Source organism: Eublepharis macularius, chromosome 2, assembly GCF_028583425.1.
Source record: "Eublepharis macularius isolate TG4126 chromosome 2, MPM_Emac_v1.0, whole genome shotgun sequence".
Lineage (NCBI taxonomy): Eukaryota > Metazoa > Chordata > Lepidosauria > Squamata > Eublepharidae > Eublepharis > Eublepharis macularius.
The window spans coordinates 77,694,595-77,710,029 of record NC_072791.1 but is presented as its reverse complement, the minus strand read 5'-3'; the positions used below and the strand labels follow the sequence as shown (position 1 = coordinate 77,710,029).

The 15,435-nt window shown below is 47.6% G+C and overlaps 1 protein-coding gene across 1 annotated transcript in view; it reads right to left on the bottom strand.

Moving 5' to 3' along the window:
* Positions 1-15,435, bottom strand: part of C1QTNF4 (C1q and TNF related 4) — a 33,087-nt gene that overhangs the window by 2,547 nt on the left and 15,105 nt on the right. The window lies entirely within an intron of this gene.

The following is a 15,435-nucleotide window of genomic DNA, read 5'->3' as shown; positions in this document are numbered from 1 at the left end:
TCCTTATAACCACAATCCTGTGAGGTAAGTGAGAGAAAGTTACTGATCCAAGTTCACCCAGCGAGTTTCCTTGGCAGAGTGGGCATTAGAACTCAGTTTTCCCGTTCGGTTTCGTTTTCCCGGCCATGTCGGACGTTCCTCTCCGCAGGTCCGGGGGGAACTGTCTGAGCAGCCTGACTGGGCGGTTGACCCGCGAGGGTTAACCTCCAGGACTCCCAGTGAGGGAGCCTGGATCTGGGGCGCCGCGGGAAGAACCCTCTGGAAGTAATGCAGGGGGTAAATTGCCCGTTTGCTCCAACAGAGGCCGGCAGACTTGCGCAGCACCGCGTGTGCTGCCGGGCCATGGAGAACGGCAATAAGCAGATTTAAGGTGAAAGCCTGTAAGTAAGCGAATCCCTTCTGATTCTTAAGCGTATGCGAAGGATTGGTGGGAGCTGAAGCTAAGAAGGCGCGGATTTCTTCCCCCTTTACCGAGTTTCGGAACTCAGTTGGCGTCCCCCCCCCCCAAGATGGCGATGAAAAAGCAGAGCCCAGCAATGAGTAAATCGGTGATGGCGACGCTACAAGGGAAGGAGGAAACTTTGGAAGAGTTGGTGAGACGAGCAGTTTTCGATGCTGTGCAGCCCTTTGTAGCGAAACTGAATGAAATGGGGCAAAAGGTTGATTCAGTGGAGAGCGCGGTGAAAGCCATTAAAGAAACAGCGACCGGAGCAGAGCAGTCTGCGCACGAGAACGCAGTACTCATGAAAGCAACAAGTAAGGAAGTGAAGCTTTTGGAGAATCAATTAATAGGATTGCAAGTGGACCGTGCCCAAACGGTACTGTGTCTTCAGAATGTAAAAGAGGAGGAAAATGAAAATTTAAAAGATGTGGTGTCTGGTCTTTTGGCGACATTCGCAGAGGCAACTAAAGAAGAGTTAAAAAGCGACATCTTGGAGGTCCGGCGGACGTCTTCAAAGTATGTAATGAAGCGGCAGCTGCCTCGCAAGATTATTATTGACTTTTCATCTAGGAAGACTCGGGACACCATCTTATATAATTTGTACAATGTGGACTTGGATTATTTGGGCAACAAGGTTAAAATTTTGAAGGATGTTCCATTTTTGGCTCGTAAAAGAAGATTCAGGTATAAAGGACTTGCGGCTTTCTTGAGGAAATGTGATGTGAAATATAAATGGTTGTTTCCAGAAGGCGTTTTGTTTAGTTATAAGGATCAAACTTATAAGATTACATTGGAAGCCCAGCTGACAGACTTTTTGTTCAATCATCAGGAGTTCCATCAAGATGAACGTCCGAAGTCTGAAGGGGAAGGTGGGGGGGAGGAGAGAGCGGGCACAGCTGCTCCAGCTGCGCAGAGAGAATTGAGACCGAGACGCAAGGGGGGGGGGGAAGAAGATCTGATCCTGAATATGGCTTGTACTGTATAAGATCTACTAATCTGATCGCATGTTAGAAAGTTAACTTTTAAGAAAAATTGCAGCATGAAGGGAATACAAGAGATGTAGTGTAGTGTTTATTGTTTGTATGTTGCTCTTCCCCCTTTCCCAGCCCCCCTCCCCTTTTCCCCCCTTTTTCTTTCCCTTGTATTTTTGTATTTTTTTGTAGTTTTCTATGTTAGATATTAAAAAATAAAAATTTTCAAAAAAAAAAAAGAACTCGGTTTTCCCATATCCTAGTCTGGCATGTTAACCACTATACCATACTGGCACCTAAATACTTGTCTTGGACTCAGCCAGTTTGCGGGGGGTGGCAATGATGAGCAGAAGAAGTCCACTACCTCCTCTTGCACATCTGGCTGCATGTCAGTACATTTTCCTCAATGTGTGGAGAACCAGCCTCAAACAGAGGCACAAACAATAAGGAGGGAAGCAGTGAAGATTGCTAGAGGTTAGATCCAGATTCAGTCCTTTAATTTTTGTCTGGAGAAAAACCCTTATGGATACTGCTTTTGCAACAGGGCTATATTTGAAACAGGAGTATCAGTCTAATTATATCTAGTGTTTAGATGTCAAATGTTTTTTCTTTTACCCACTTTTTTGATTTTTACTACCTAAAACTAACATTGAAGTATCCCCTCTCCATCCACAGCAATTTTGTAGTTTCACAGAAATTTATGCATAAGTGCATTTGAAGGTAGTACATGTTGCCATTAAAAGATACAGCAAACATCACAAATTACTTCACAAATACCGGTTACATAAATCACAAAACTGAAAAGGAAAAGAACAATCTATACAAAGTAACACAACTGAATGACATAACAGAGTTAATTACAATGATATAAGCTATTTCCAAACAAGAATAACAAAAGCTTTACATGGACTGTAATTCTTGATGGTCTGAAGCTTGCATACCACTACAACAATAAAATGACTTCCCCCTCTAACTGACTGTGTGCCTGGAAATTCTGGATGCAAAAGGAAAAATGCAAAATAAAAAAAAAGTTCCTAGCAATAAAACAAATTCAAAAGGAATGATCCAAACCACAGGATTTGAGAAAAACAAGTCTACCTGCAGGCCATGGTCTATCCCATGAGAAACACTGACAATATGAGATTCTCTGCATTTCTTCCTTCTCCAATACTTACAGATCTCAGGGCAGGAGGCCAAAACTTTTATCTGTTGGTACTTTCAGTCTGAGAACAAGCCTGGCAGTCATTGCCTAGCCATGACACTCTCCGCTGTCCTTTCTTTCCTGTGCTCATTAAAACATCACTCAGCCTGGAAAGCTTGATCACTGGGGTCTCCCGTCTGCCCTGTCTGTCATTTTCCAGCTGGCTGTCTGCCAGATGGCAGGCTATGAAGGCTGTTTCTGTGGGAGCTAAGCGATTTCTAAGGCAAAGAGAATTTAGAAGACATTGCAGTTCAAAACTGAGTAGATGCATCAGGGGGCTGCCTTGAAAAGTTTTCAGAAACTTCAACTGGTTCAAAGTACATCAAGCTGTCTCCTGTGGAAATACCTTTGACTATATTACACACATCTTGGTTTTGCTTCACAAGCTCCCAGCTTGTTTCCATGTATAATTTGATATCGAAGTGCTGGGGTTGACATTTAAACCCCTAAAAGTTTTGGGATCAAGATACCTGAATAGCAACTATCTCTCTAATGAACACACAGATCATCTGGCTGTGGTCTATGCCAGTTCCTTCAGACTATTGTTCAGCAGGAGGCACCTAGGAGAGGGTCTTTTCAATTACAACTTTATGAAATTCCCTCTTCTGGTACCATATTTCTGCCTTTAGAAGGGCTGTAAACTTTTCTGAGAGAGGGCTCAGGATTTGGATTTAGGTTAATTGATGCTGAGTTGGGGATTGTTACAGATGTTGGGTTTTGATTGTGTTATTGGGTTGGTGCTGCTGGGTTTTATTGACTTTATAGTCCACCTTACTCACTGAGACTCAAGGGGGATCATACAATGTAAGTCAATGTGATCAATAGGACAAGACATCTAATAATCTATGTAATGACTAAGGTAAAGGTAAAGGTAGTCCCCTGTGCAAACACCGAGTCATTATTGACCCATGGGGGGATGTCGCATCATAATGTTTTCTTAGCAACTTTTTGGTGGTTTGCCATCTACACTTTACCCCCAGGAAACTGGGTACTCATTTTACCGACCTCAGAAGAATGGAAGGCTGAGTCAACCTTGAGCCAGCTACCTGAACCCAGCTTCCGCCAGGATTGAACTCAGGTTGTGAGTAGAGGTGGGCACAAACAACAATATGAACAAAAAAAGCCACAAAAAGCCCTATCAGCTGTTTGCGAGCAAGCTGTTAGTGAGGCCCTGTTCCCAACGAACATGTGTTCATGCCAAGCCCTGTTCGTGGTGTTCATCAGCCGTTCGTCAAGCCAGACAGTCTGGCACCTTTCAATCAATTCCCTTGGCAACAGTAGGCACGGACTTTCTGAACTCTGTCTGAACTCCTGTTGCCCTGGAAACCCCCATCTAAGTCCAGGGCCACTTCATCCCCGACTCAGCCGCTTGTCAGGGAAAACCCTGACAAGGGCTGATTGCAGCCTGCTGGCTGGAAGGAGGGAGACTTTGAAGGGAAGGAGGTTCCCCACAGTGTTTGCAAGCAGCATGGGGAACCTTCTTCCCTTCAAAGTCTTCCCTCCCTCCCTCCAGCCAGCTGGAAGGAGGGAGCCTTTGAAGGGAAGGAGGTTCCCCACGCCATTTGCAAATGGTGCAGGGGACTTTCTTCCCTTCCAAGTCTCCCTCCTCCCTCCCACGAACAGCTAACCTCGAACATGTTCATGAACAGGGTTATGTTTGTGGTTGTTCATGATTCCCTGTTCGTGCATAGCAACGAATTTGTTTTTTCCCCCATTCGTGCCCATCTCTAGTTGTGAGCAGAGCTTGGGCTGCAGTACTGCAGCCTACCACTCTGCGCCACGGGGCTCATGTAATGACTAGAATCACAAAAATCTGAAACAAAGCATAAAATATTAGGATCTGTTAAACAATACAGAAAACGGTATTACATAAGCAGAAAATGAAATGAAAGCAGGATAATACATGCAGCCAATAAATAATAATAGTATACTCAGTGGTATATTGCACAGCCCCATCTTCTATGCTGTTTTATGCTGTTACTTTATTTTTGTTCTCCATTTGCTGGTTTGTTTTTGTTCTTGGCTTTTTGTTTTTGTATTGTCTGATGTGTAGCTTTTAACTTTTTTAATTATGTAATTTGGATTCTATTTTTACTGTAAGCAGCAACTCTTCTTTCAATCCACCTACAACTTGCTGAAAACAAAAGCAATTTTAGTCTCTTTTGATCTTTAGTGCATTGGAATATTATGACCTGAAGCCAAGGAGGACTTCTGCATCTTTCTTAATACTTAATAATTTCTTAAAGCCAGTTTGGTGTAGTGGTTGAGAGCAGCAGGACTTTAATATGGAGAACCAGGTTTGATTCCCAGCTCCTCCACTTGAAGCCAGTTGGGTGACCTTGGGTCAGTCACAGCTCTTTCAGAGCTCTTGCAGCCCCCCACCCACCTCACAGGGTGATAGTTGTGAGAATAATAATAACATACTTTGTAAACTGCTCTGAGTGGACATTGAGTTGCCCTAAAGGATGCTATATAAATCAAATGTTATGTTAGTATTTGAGGGGGAGTGGGCCAGAAAAGGACCTGCTTTAGGCAACATTGTCCCAAAGTCTTATCATATTCTCAGGGACAGGTTCAGCATTTTTCAGAGCAACAGCTTGTAGCTCCCCCTGGCAACAGCTAAGTAAAAGGACTTGCAGGCTTAAAGTCCTGTCTAGTGAATTCTGACCTTTTTGTTCTTCAAACAACTTCTCTCCTACAGCTTCAAAATCTCATTTCTCTTTAAGAAGGTCACTTTAGAAATGGCCAAATTTAACCTCTTTCAAGCATTTATTGGCTATAGCAGCCACTTAGTTTCATTTTAAAATTTTGCTTTCCTGAGAATCAGAAATTTCTCAAATTCCAAATTTTTAGAATGGCTTCATTACATTATCAGAAAGAGAGGAAAATATTATTTTGCTTTTTCTGCTTCTGCTGAACTTTTATGTATTTTCATGTAAATCCTTCTTATGGAATGTCTTTATATATTTGCAGTGCTCCTTAAAATGAACTGTCCAATTGGTGCCTTGTGCACAGGCAAGCAGACTGCAGTCCTGCAGACCACATAATTTGATGTTATAATAATGGGAGTACTTTGGGCTTATGAATCACTATTTCTGTTATACCTTATCTTGTCTGCAGAACTGAAAGGTGATGTTAATTCAGAAATGAGAAGAAAAACAGCTTCTAAACATTCTATTCATCCTGCTATTAGGGCAATACAATATAACCAATTAGCTGCTAATAGGGTTGCCAGCCTCCAGAGGAGCTGGATTTACAACTGATCTCCAGACACAGCTCAGTTTCCTTGGAGAAAATAGCTGCTTTGGAGGGCAGACTCTGGCATTATACCTTGCTGAAATCCCCTCCCCAAACCCCACCCTCACCAGTGTACCTTCCCCAAATCTCCAGGAATTTCCCAAGTTGGAGCTGGCAACCCTAGCTGCTAATAGATGTTACCTAAAGAATAGTCCATTTTTCTGGATAATTCTTCCACTATTTATGGCGGAGCTGGCACAAAAGCCTATGGCCTGGTGGAGGGCTTGTCTCCAGACAACTGTCAGACCCTCCTGCCAGTAGGGGAGGAATCAAAGCACAAGAAAGCCGTGTCCTGCTGCCTCCTCCAGGGGTCCTTTCTCTCAAGAAATGTGACAGTGGAGTCTTCTTGAGCAACCTCCCACTTCCTGATGGGTGAGGCAATGATTTATTTATTTACTTTATTTACTTTATTTGTACCCGCCTCTCTCCCCAGTGAGGACCTAGAGCAGCTCACATTATTCTCCTCTCCATTTTATCCTCACAACAACCCTGTGCTGTAGGTTAGGCTGAAAGGGTGTGACTGGCCCAAGGTCACCCAGCAAGGTTCCACTTGAACCTTGGCCTCCCAGATCCCAGTCCAACACACTAATCTCACTATGCCACACTGGCTCTCAGTGGATGGATTGGAGCAATAAGTCCTTCATGTTGCTATTAGCTCTGCCAGTGCCAAAAGAGGGAAAGGAGAGAACAGTTACACTGTGTGTGATAGGAGGCTGGGAGAGCTAATGAAACGGTAAAGAGTGAAGAACAGGCAAGGAGCTATGATGCATGAATACGTGGAACCTTGGCACTTAGGCAGGCCCATAAAATATCTACAGTTGTCCCTAATTTGGATGAGCTTGTCCTGAAACAGAAAAGCTCTGGGAACAGGTTTCACAAAAATGTGATCATATTTCCCACTATCCAATTGAAAAAAAATGCTATAGTTGTTCTAAAATTTCACTACACCAGACCACCTTTTATACAGGCATTATTATCACCAACCAGAGGTTTTCTGGCAAATCAATGGAAGTCACTCAGTGGGGTATAATGTTGCCAGGTTGAGTAGGAAATCGTACTCCTTTTATGAAGCTTTGTTTTGATTTATCTCTTGTTAGAAAGCATGAAAGTAACTTTTACACTCCTCCTGAATTTAAATGTCTTTCTATTTGTTAATGTTTAGCCTATCTGAAGGCATCACTCCCTTTTGTCCTCATAGATAATATTTAATATAGCTTTCTGATTCTTTCCCCAATGACCAAATTAGGGTTGCCAGCCTCCAGGTGGTGGCTGGAGATCTTCTGGAATTGCAACTGATCTCCAGACCATAAAGATCAGTTCTGCTGAAGAAAATAGCTGCTTGGAAGGGTGGGCTGTATGGCATTATATCCTACTGAGGTCCCTCCTCCTAAATTTCCAGGAATTCCCCAACCTGGAACAGGCAACCCTAAAAATTCATTTACACTTTTGTAATTTTATTATTTTCATTTAACATGTAATTGTTTAGATGCTCATATTAGTTGGAAAAATTATAATTAACTCATAGAATATATACTTGGTGGCTATTTTCCAAATCTTGGTGGTGTTTAAAAAAACAACTGATGGAAAGAAAAAAAACATGATGTGAAAAATAAAGCATGGCTCTGGAATCAACGTGTCCCAGGATAGTGGCCCATAAGGAAGGTGAAGAGGGAAAGGCTTCCGGAGCCTGGAGACATCAACTGCACAGGATATGTACCAGTTACTGCTGTTATGGCAAACATTTTAATGGATATCTGAGTTTCCACCACTGCAGTTTGAGTAGGAGGGCTCTGTTATTGTTGTTAGTGGTATTTATTATTGATGTTTTTATATTGTTATCATGGCTAAAGATGGGCACGATCTGCATTACGATCGAAAAAAACCCATGATAATGGCGATCGTGCGATCGTGACCCGGCGGATCGTGATCATCCACAGCCAACGATCCAGTGATCGGGAGAGGCCTGGATCATTGCGTTTGGGCTCAGATTGGGGATCCAGACACTCAGGAGCCAGCAATCTATTCTCCTGGCAACGGAGCCAGGGGAAAGCCTGAGCTCTGTTTGCCCTCCTTCTGTCGCCCTGGAAACCCGAATGGAAGCCCAGCTTTCCTTGATCAGCAGGGCTTCCTTCCAACCACGGAGCAGCAAAGCAATCACAAGTTGGGAGAAGACACCCAGGGGAGGGAGGGGGAAGGGTGTGTTCTATAGCCATGGGCACTCCATTCTCATCCCTGCAAACCCTGATAGGCAGCTCTGACGGCCAAACAGGTCTCCTGTGTTGCTGAATGGGACCTAAGAGGAGGCAGCTCGTTGCCGCCTCCCCGTGCCCGCCAGGCCCGGCGGCTGCCGCCACCACCCACTTCCCACATAGCTGGGAATACCAGCGTGCCCCACTTTGGCATCCATGATCCACGGCTCGGGAACGGGAGATGATCGGTGTGGATCGTTAATGCGGGATCGGCGGCGGCGCCGATCCACGATCAGCTGGATCATTCATTTTTTTTTGGATCGTGCCCATCTCTAATTATGGCATTTACCCAATTCTGTAACCTGCCTTGGGTCCCTTTAGAAGAAAGGGGGGCAAGAAATACCAAAAAGTCAATAAATAAAACTACTTAAAATGCTTCAGTTTTGGAGATCTCATGGTGCTGGCAAAGAAGTTGTGGACTGACAAGATCCTCGTTTGCTAAGGACTGGCTCCAGACAGTGACTAGTTCAGGCATTTGATCTAGTAAAGGACCTCCTCTCTAACAGTATCACCATTCTCAATTTGTTTGGCATACACATAAAGGTGTGAAATGATTCTGAGTTTACAAAAAGGGGACACGAGGGCCCCAATATCCTGCAGCCAGCAATGCTGTGCAGTTTCTATGAATGAGCATTGTTGGAAATATCTAGGAGCGAACATGGAGGCAAGATATAAATCAGGAGCAAATCCACATGCCCTTGGCACGTCCTGGCGTTGCGCTAAATGTTCGCTAAACACCTGGAAGTATAGCGTCTTTCTAGCACAATTTCAGAAATCGTGCTAGAAAGATGCTATACTTCCAGGTGTTTAGCGAACATTTAGCGCAACACCAGGACGCTCCAAGGGCATGTGGATTTGCCCTAGGTCAATAGTTAAACTAGATAGTGATTTCTCTATAAACTTTATGTACTGATGAATCCACGTTACCTACTGTACTATCAGTAGGTAACAGGTGGTGAATTTTATGTGTCAGCTAAAGCAACCAGATAGTTCCCACATGTGACTCATCTTATTGCTATTAAATTAATGGCCTGGAAACCAAAAGTCAAAACATTAACAGCTCACATATTAAGTCAGTAGTTTCAGCCTCTTTTCTCAAATTAGGCATTTCACCAGTTTTCTAGCTTGGGGGAATGAAAATATCAATAATCTCATGCTGGCTAGGGAGGATTTTTCTGACATCTAGCAAAATCAATACAGTATATGAAAGAGCGTATCCTTGCACTGATGTTCCTAGTGTTAAAAACTGCAGATGGTGTCAAATGAATTCTGCAGTTATGTGCCTCTTTCTAATTATATGGGCAAGATCTTAATGAAATACACACACACATTTAACTCTGAATTTGAGCTGCTGCGCATATGTTCCTCAAGCAAAAGACCTTCAGACAAATGGTTAATGGACATGTGAATGCTTCTTATGATTATACTGTGAGGCCAAGCAGAGTTTTATAAATACTGGCTAGCATCTTGTGAGTTATATTACAAAATCTTAGTACTTTCTAGTTGGCTGTACTGCAACGCATCACTGGCATCCTAATGTTTAAGGACAGCTGCAAGTGTTTCAATTATGTGAACCATCAAAAGCCTGTATGATGATGCCTGCCTGCCCTGTGGTTGGCAGGGATTCGATCAATCTTCTTTTTCTTTGATTTGTGCAGATAGCATACACTGTCTGCTCCATTCATTATATGCCCATAACAATGACCAGGTGTTGATACAATTAATAATGTATTGCCACAGAAAAAAATGATACCACAAAGAGCCGGATCTGTTTGAAAATAAGGATTTGCTCATGGAAGAAGATTTCATCTGCCTACTTACTAAGCTACAAGTTTTACATTGGAGGAAGACAATCTACTTCTGATCCTGTGCAAAGCACTGTGGGAGCATAAAGTGTCAGTCATGCTTTTTCAGCACAATTGCAAAAGCCAGTGAGCAAAATGATCTAGGAGTGCTGTAGGGTGATTTAGTGTTTCCAGTTACAGTGTGTACTTGACTTAGACAGTACCTTAATGCCATAAGTTGTCCTCTTTGATGTCAAATGTTTTACTTACAAATGTTACAGAATATTAAAGTAGGAGTTTTCCCTACAATCTATATTCTGTAAAATGCATGAGCCACATGATGTATTCATATGTTCCAGTATTCATATGTTCCAGTTAAACAAGCAAAGCCTCAGTGAGAGGTCTTATGCATCATCTTCCATTTGTTTTGTGCATTCACTACAAATGCTTTCCAGCTCTTGCTCTGTGGCTTTGCAATTCCTGAGAGAATTACAGATTTATTCCATAGCTGCTTCACTGGTATAAGAAAATTGCCTACTTTTTCTGGTACCTGATGATCTTTACCTTCTCCCAGGGCTATTACTCTGTGTGACTGGAAAAGACTAACATCTCAGGAATAAGACGTCCATCTCCCTTAGGAGATTTTTTTAAAAAGATTTTTTAAAAACTAGTTTGCACTCAGAGATCTTTCCCCTCCTTTATCTAATCCCTTCTGGCTGTTACAGCATGCGTATCTATAAACAGTTTGAAGAAGACAATCATGATTCCTTTGGCCTTAGTCCACCAGTGTCCTCACAGAAAGCAATGAGATAAGGAAGCTTGACGACTCACCGGCAGGCTGAGATGGCACCGGGTGCAGGACGCAGTGGAGGCAGGATTACCTGGAGGAGGAGCATCCATCCTGTGCTGGTCCAGCTGTGTGGTCAGCACCATTTTAACCCGAGCATCTACAGGAGCAGCAAGTCAGCAGGTCCAGCAGGTGAGTGCGGATGATCGGGTGGGCAAGCTCCCCCGGGGCCTCCTTGGGGGTGGGGGAGCCTGGACCATGTGCCCCCCTCACCCCCTCACCCCTCGGGGGTGGGGGTCTCCCCTGGTTCCTCTTTGGGGTGGGGGGCAGTTGGGTCACCAACGGGGGCGCAGGGTGGCTGTCGGGCATGCCACGGCTGCCTGGGCACCCCGCACCTGGGCCCAGCAACTCCTGGGTGCCCCTGGTGTGCGCGGTGCATCCTGGCCAGCTGCACTTGAGCTCTGGGGCCATCGGGCCCCCAGCATGGGTGGTAGTGGTTGGGCTGCCGCTGTGCAGCACCATGGCGTGTGCCGGGGCCACGGGGCCTTCCTGGATTGCGGCCTGTGTGGCCTATGCAGCCTGCGCAGAGCAGGGGGGAGCCGCCTGGCTGGGGGCTGGTGCCATCGGTGTGGCCGCCCATGTCGCTGCAAGCATGGGCGGTCGGGTGGCATCTCCTAGGGTGGGGGCCAAGCCCTGCGTGGGGCAGCTGTGCTGGCCCCCTCACCCTGTGTGCCTGGCCCGGGGGGGGGAATGGGTGCATGGGGTGACTTGCCCTGGCTCTGCACTGGCTGCGGCCTTGTTGGCAGGTCTCCCCCCACATGGCCTGGAGAGGCCAACCCCGCAGCATGCGGCGATTCGCCGTGACTGGCTTCCCAGGGTGGGTCAGGCCAAGGGGAGCAGGCAAGGGTTGCTGGCTCAAATGGTTAGGGTGGTGGAGGCAGGCCAGGGCACACCACCTCTGTGAGTCTCCCCCAGGTGGCATGGGCCCATGTGTTGACCTCAGGAACCAAGCTGGGCTGGCCTTGGTTGGGACAAGGAAGGGGCCCCTCCACACGGTCCGTTGCAGATGCAGGCAATGGCATGCCACCATGGTCAGCCTTCACAAGGTGGCATGGGCTCATGCAACCACCTTGCACATGCGGGCGGTTTTTTCTTTTATCTTTTGCAGGATGGCACCAAGTTCTAGTTCCAGGAGCAAGGTGGCGGTCGCTGCCACTCATCAGGGCCCAATTACGAGGGGTGCAGCAGGGGCAGGATGTGGGAGGAACCCCTCATGGCACCCAGTGGCATAGGGGCCCCGCAAAGTGCCCAGCAGTGGCCGAGCGGTGGCTGCTTGGAAGCAGGGCACACGCCGGGCGGGGGCCCCCGCCCAAGGGGTAGCAGTGCAGGCGGCCATGCATGGCATGCAGGAGTACATGGTGGTGTTGACGGCCACCATTTGCAGAGGCAGTGGGCTGTCCACCGCAGCTCGCCAGACCCCTGCCAAGGTGTTGGTGGGCAGGTGAGCTCATGGACACTTGGATGGTGAGGCGGAAGGAGGCCAGGCCCACTGCACCAAGAAGTCCATCACCTGACGCCAGCGAGCCTGTCGAGCAGGAAGAAGAAGCAGACCTGGCAAGCCAGCTTGCAAGCCCGATTGTGAGAGAGCGACACAGAACGGGAGCAGAGCCGGGGTCAGTCCTGGGTCTCCGGACGAAGGTCACACAGCGCTCGGTGGAGGAGCCGAAGCCGCAGCGCTTCATCGTCCAGGGCATCAAGGGTTGAGTCATCAGGGGACAAGGATTGGGAAAGGAAGGCACGGGATTACTGGGAGGCAGCGGTCTACGTCCCAGGGCTGGCTGAATGGGCTCAGCGCTGCAGACACCACGGGAGAGCCAACACAGGGCAGCATGGGATCACTCCCACTCAGCTCACTGTGGGGAATCCCCACCGCCGGTGGGCCCTGGAGAAGCTCCTGTTGGGTACCATCTGCCTGCTCAGGTGAGGGAACGCGTCTTGAATGGGTACTATGTGGACGTGTTCACCCTGCTGCAATTGGAGGAGCCAGTGGGGGACAGTGGATCCCCCAGGAAGCGCAGATGACACGACAGGGAGAGGCTGGCTGAGCGCACTTTCACTAATTGGATTCTGGGGTACTGCAAATATGCCGGGGTGGTACAGGTGGCATACCCCGAGTACGCTTGGTATCTCACCATGCACGTGAGGGAAGTTACGCACATAAAAGCCACATTGGGCGAGCGGGCGGCCCTGAAATATGATGAAACCTTCCGGAAGAAGGCCTCCAGTAATGAACTCACCCACTGTGACCAGCTGGACAGCATGGGCTGGCTGCGGGAGGTTAATAGCAGGGGCACAGGGGAGCGGCCCCGGGCCGAGGGTTCAGGGTACAGGTGCCATGCCACCAAATGGCCATGCTGGGAATTCAAGGTAGGAGGCTGCCAAAAGACAAGATGCTGCTTCTACCACGCGTGCGAGGACTGCCATGGCTGCCACCATGGCGGGATTGCCCCAAGGGCACCAGATCACAACGGCCCTTTCGAGAGGGGGCAGCGGGGAGTGAAGGAAAAGAAGATGAAGGGAGCCAAACAGCAGCAGGAGGTGGCCAGGGCAGCGCTGCGGGTCCTGGAAGAAGTGAGGCAGCCAACCTGGGGGGCTGGCGTTCTCTTGCCCAGACGCCGGTCACCCTGGCCGTGCTGCAACCTTGGCTGCAGCAATACACCAACCGGGTGGCCACCACAATGCTTTGGGAGGGGTTCATGGTAGGGTTCAGGATACCTTATGTGGGCCTGCGGGTGGCCACAGATGCTCCCAACTTGAAGTCGGCACGGGACATCCCGGGCAGCTAAGGTCCAAAAGGTGGTGAACGCTGGGCATGTGGCTGGCCCATTTGACTCGCCTGCTGTTGCTAACCTGAGAGTCTCCCCGCTTGGCATGGTCCCAAAGAAGGTGCTGGGAGAGTTCCATCTGATACATCACTTGTCCTACCCAAAGGGCGCCTCCATGAACAATGCTATTCCCCTTAAACTCTGCACAGTGTGCTATGCTTCTTTTGATCAGGCTGCCAATTTGGTACAGGCCTGCGGCCACGGTACACTCATAGCCAAGTGTGATATACAATCTGCCTTCCGGAGGACTGGTGCCTCCTAGGGTTCAAATTTCAGAACAAGTGGTATATGGACAAGGGCATGCCTATGGGTTGTGCGGTGGCCTGCTTGGCCTTTGAGACCTTCAGCACATTCCTCAAGTGGGCACTGAAAGATGTGGCTTGCTCCCTATTTGTCTCTCATTACCTGGACATTTTTTTCATTGTGGGGCTGGCAGGCAGTGGCGAATGTCAGAGGGTCCTGTTCCAAGGGTTGGCCGCGGAGTTGGGCGTCCCACTGGCCCAAGAGAAGACTGAGGGTCCCTCCACCTGCCTTTCATTCCTGGGGATAGAAATAGACTCCGTGCAGGGTACCTGCAGACTACCCCTCGAGAAGCTGAAGGGCCTACAGGAGAAGGTGACATCTATGCTTAAGGCTAAGAAGAAGACACTGCAAGAGGTGTAATCATCACTCCTGGGCAGCCTGAACTTTGTCTGCAGTGTGGTGGCACCAGGGAGGCCATTTTGCGCCCAACTGGCCAGAGCAATGGTTGGGGTGACGGTGCTGCATCACCACATTCGGATTATCAAGAAGCTGAAAGCAGACCTACGAATTTGGGACACCTTCCTGCGGGGTTACAACAGTGTGTCCTGGTGGTGGGAGCCCCTAGACCTAGAGGCATCTCTCCAAGTGCACTCTGATGCCACGGGGAGCGTGGGATTTGGAGTGTACTGGGAGTGCCGTTTTATTTATTTATTTATTTAATCATATTTATATTCCGCCCTCCCCGCAAGCAGGCTCAGGGCGGATAACAGCATTAAAAACATTTAAAACATTTCATTAAACATTATCATAAAACATTAAATGTATTGTATAAAGATATTAAAAATAGCAGCACTTTTTTAAAATTGGCGATTACAGAAAGTGCAGCAGTGCAATTGAACATGGCAGCAGCTTCAGAACAGTGGTGGGCAGCTCTCATAGGGAGGGGACTAGATGTTATATCCTCCAGCCAGTGGAGGCCCAGCCTCAGCCATAAGCCTGACAGAACAACTCTGTCTTACAGGCCTGGCGGAAAGATAGTAGATCCTGCCGGGCCCTGGTCTCGATAGACAGAGTGTTCCACCAGGTAGGAGCCAAGACTGAGAAAGCTCTTGCTCTAGTCGAGGTCAGGCGGGCCTCCTTGGAGCCAGGGACTGATAGTAATTTCTTTTCTCCTGATCGGAGGGTCCTCTGGGGAATATATGGGGAGAGATGGTCCCTCAGATATGCTGGCCCCAGTCCGCACAGGGCCTTATAGGTCAATACCAAAACCTTGAACCTGATCCGATACTCCACTGGCAACCAATGCAGCTCGCGCAATATTGGTGTAATATGCACCCTATTTCATAATGATGCGCGCTGCTACATTTTGCACCAGCTGTAATCTTCGGGTCAGGCACAAGGGTAGGCCCGCGTAGAGCGTGTTACAGTAATCCAACCTAGAGATGACCGTTGCCTGGATCACTGTAGTTAAGTCACAGGTAGACAGGTAAGGAACAAGTCGTCTGGTCTGCTACAGGTGGAAAAAAGAAGACCTGACAACCGCTGTGACCTGTGCCTCCATTTTCAGGGAGGCATC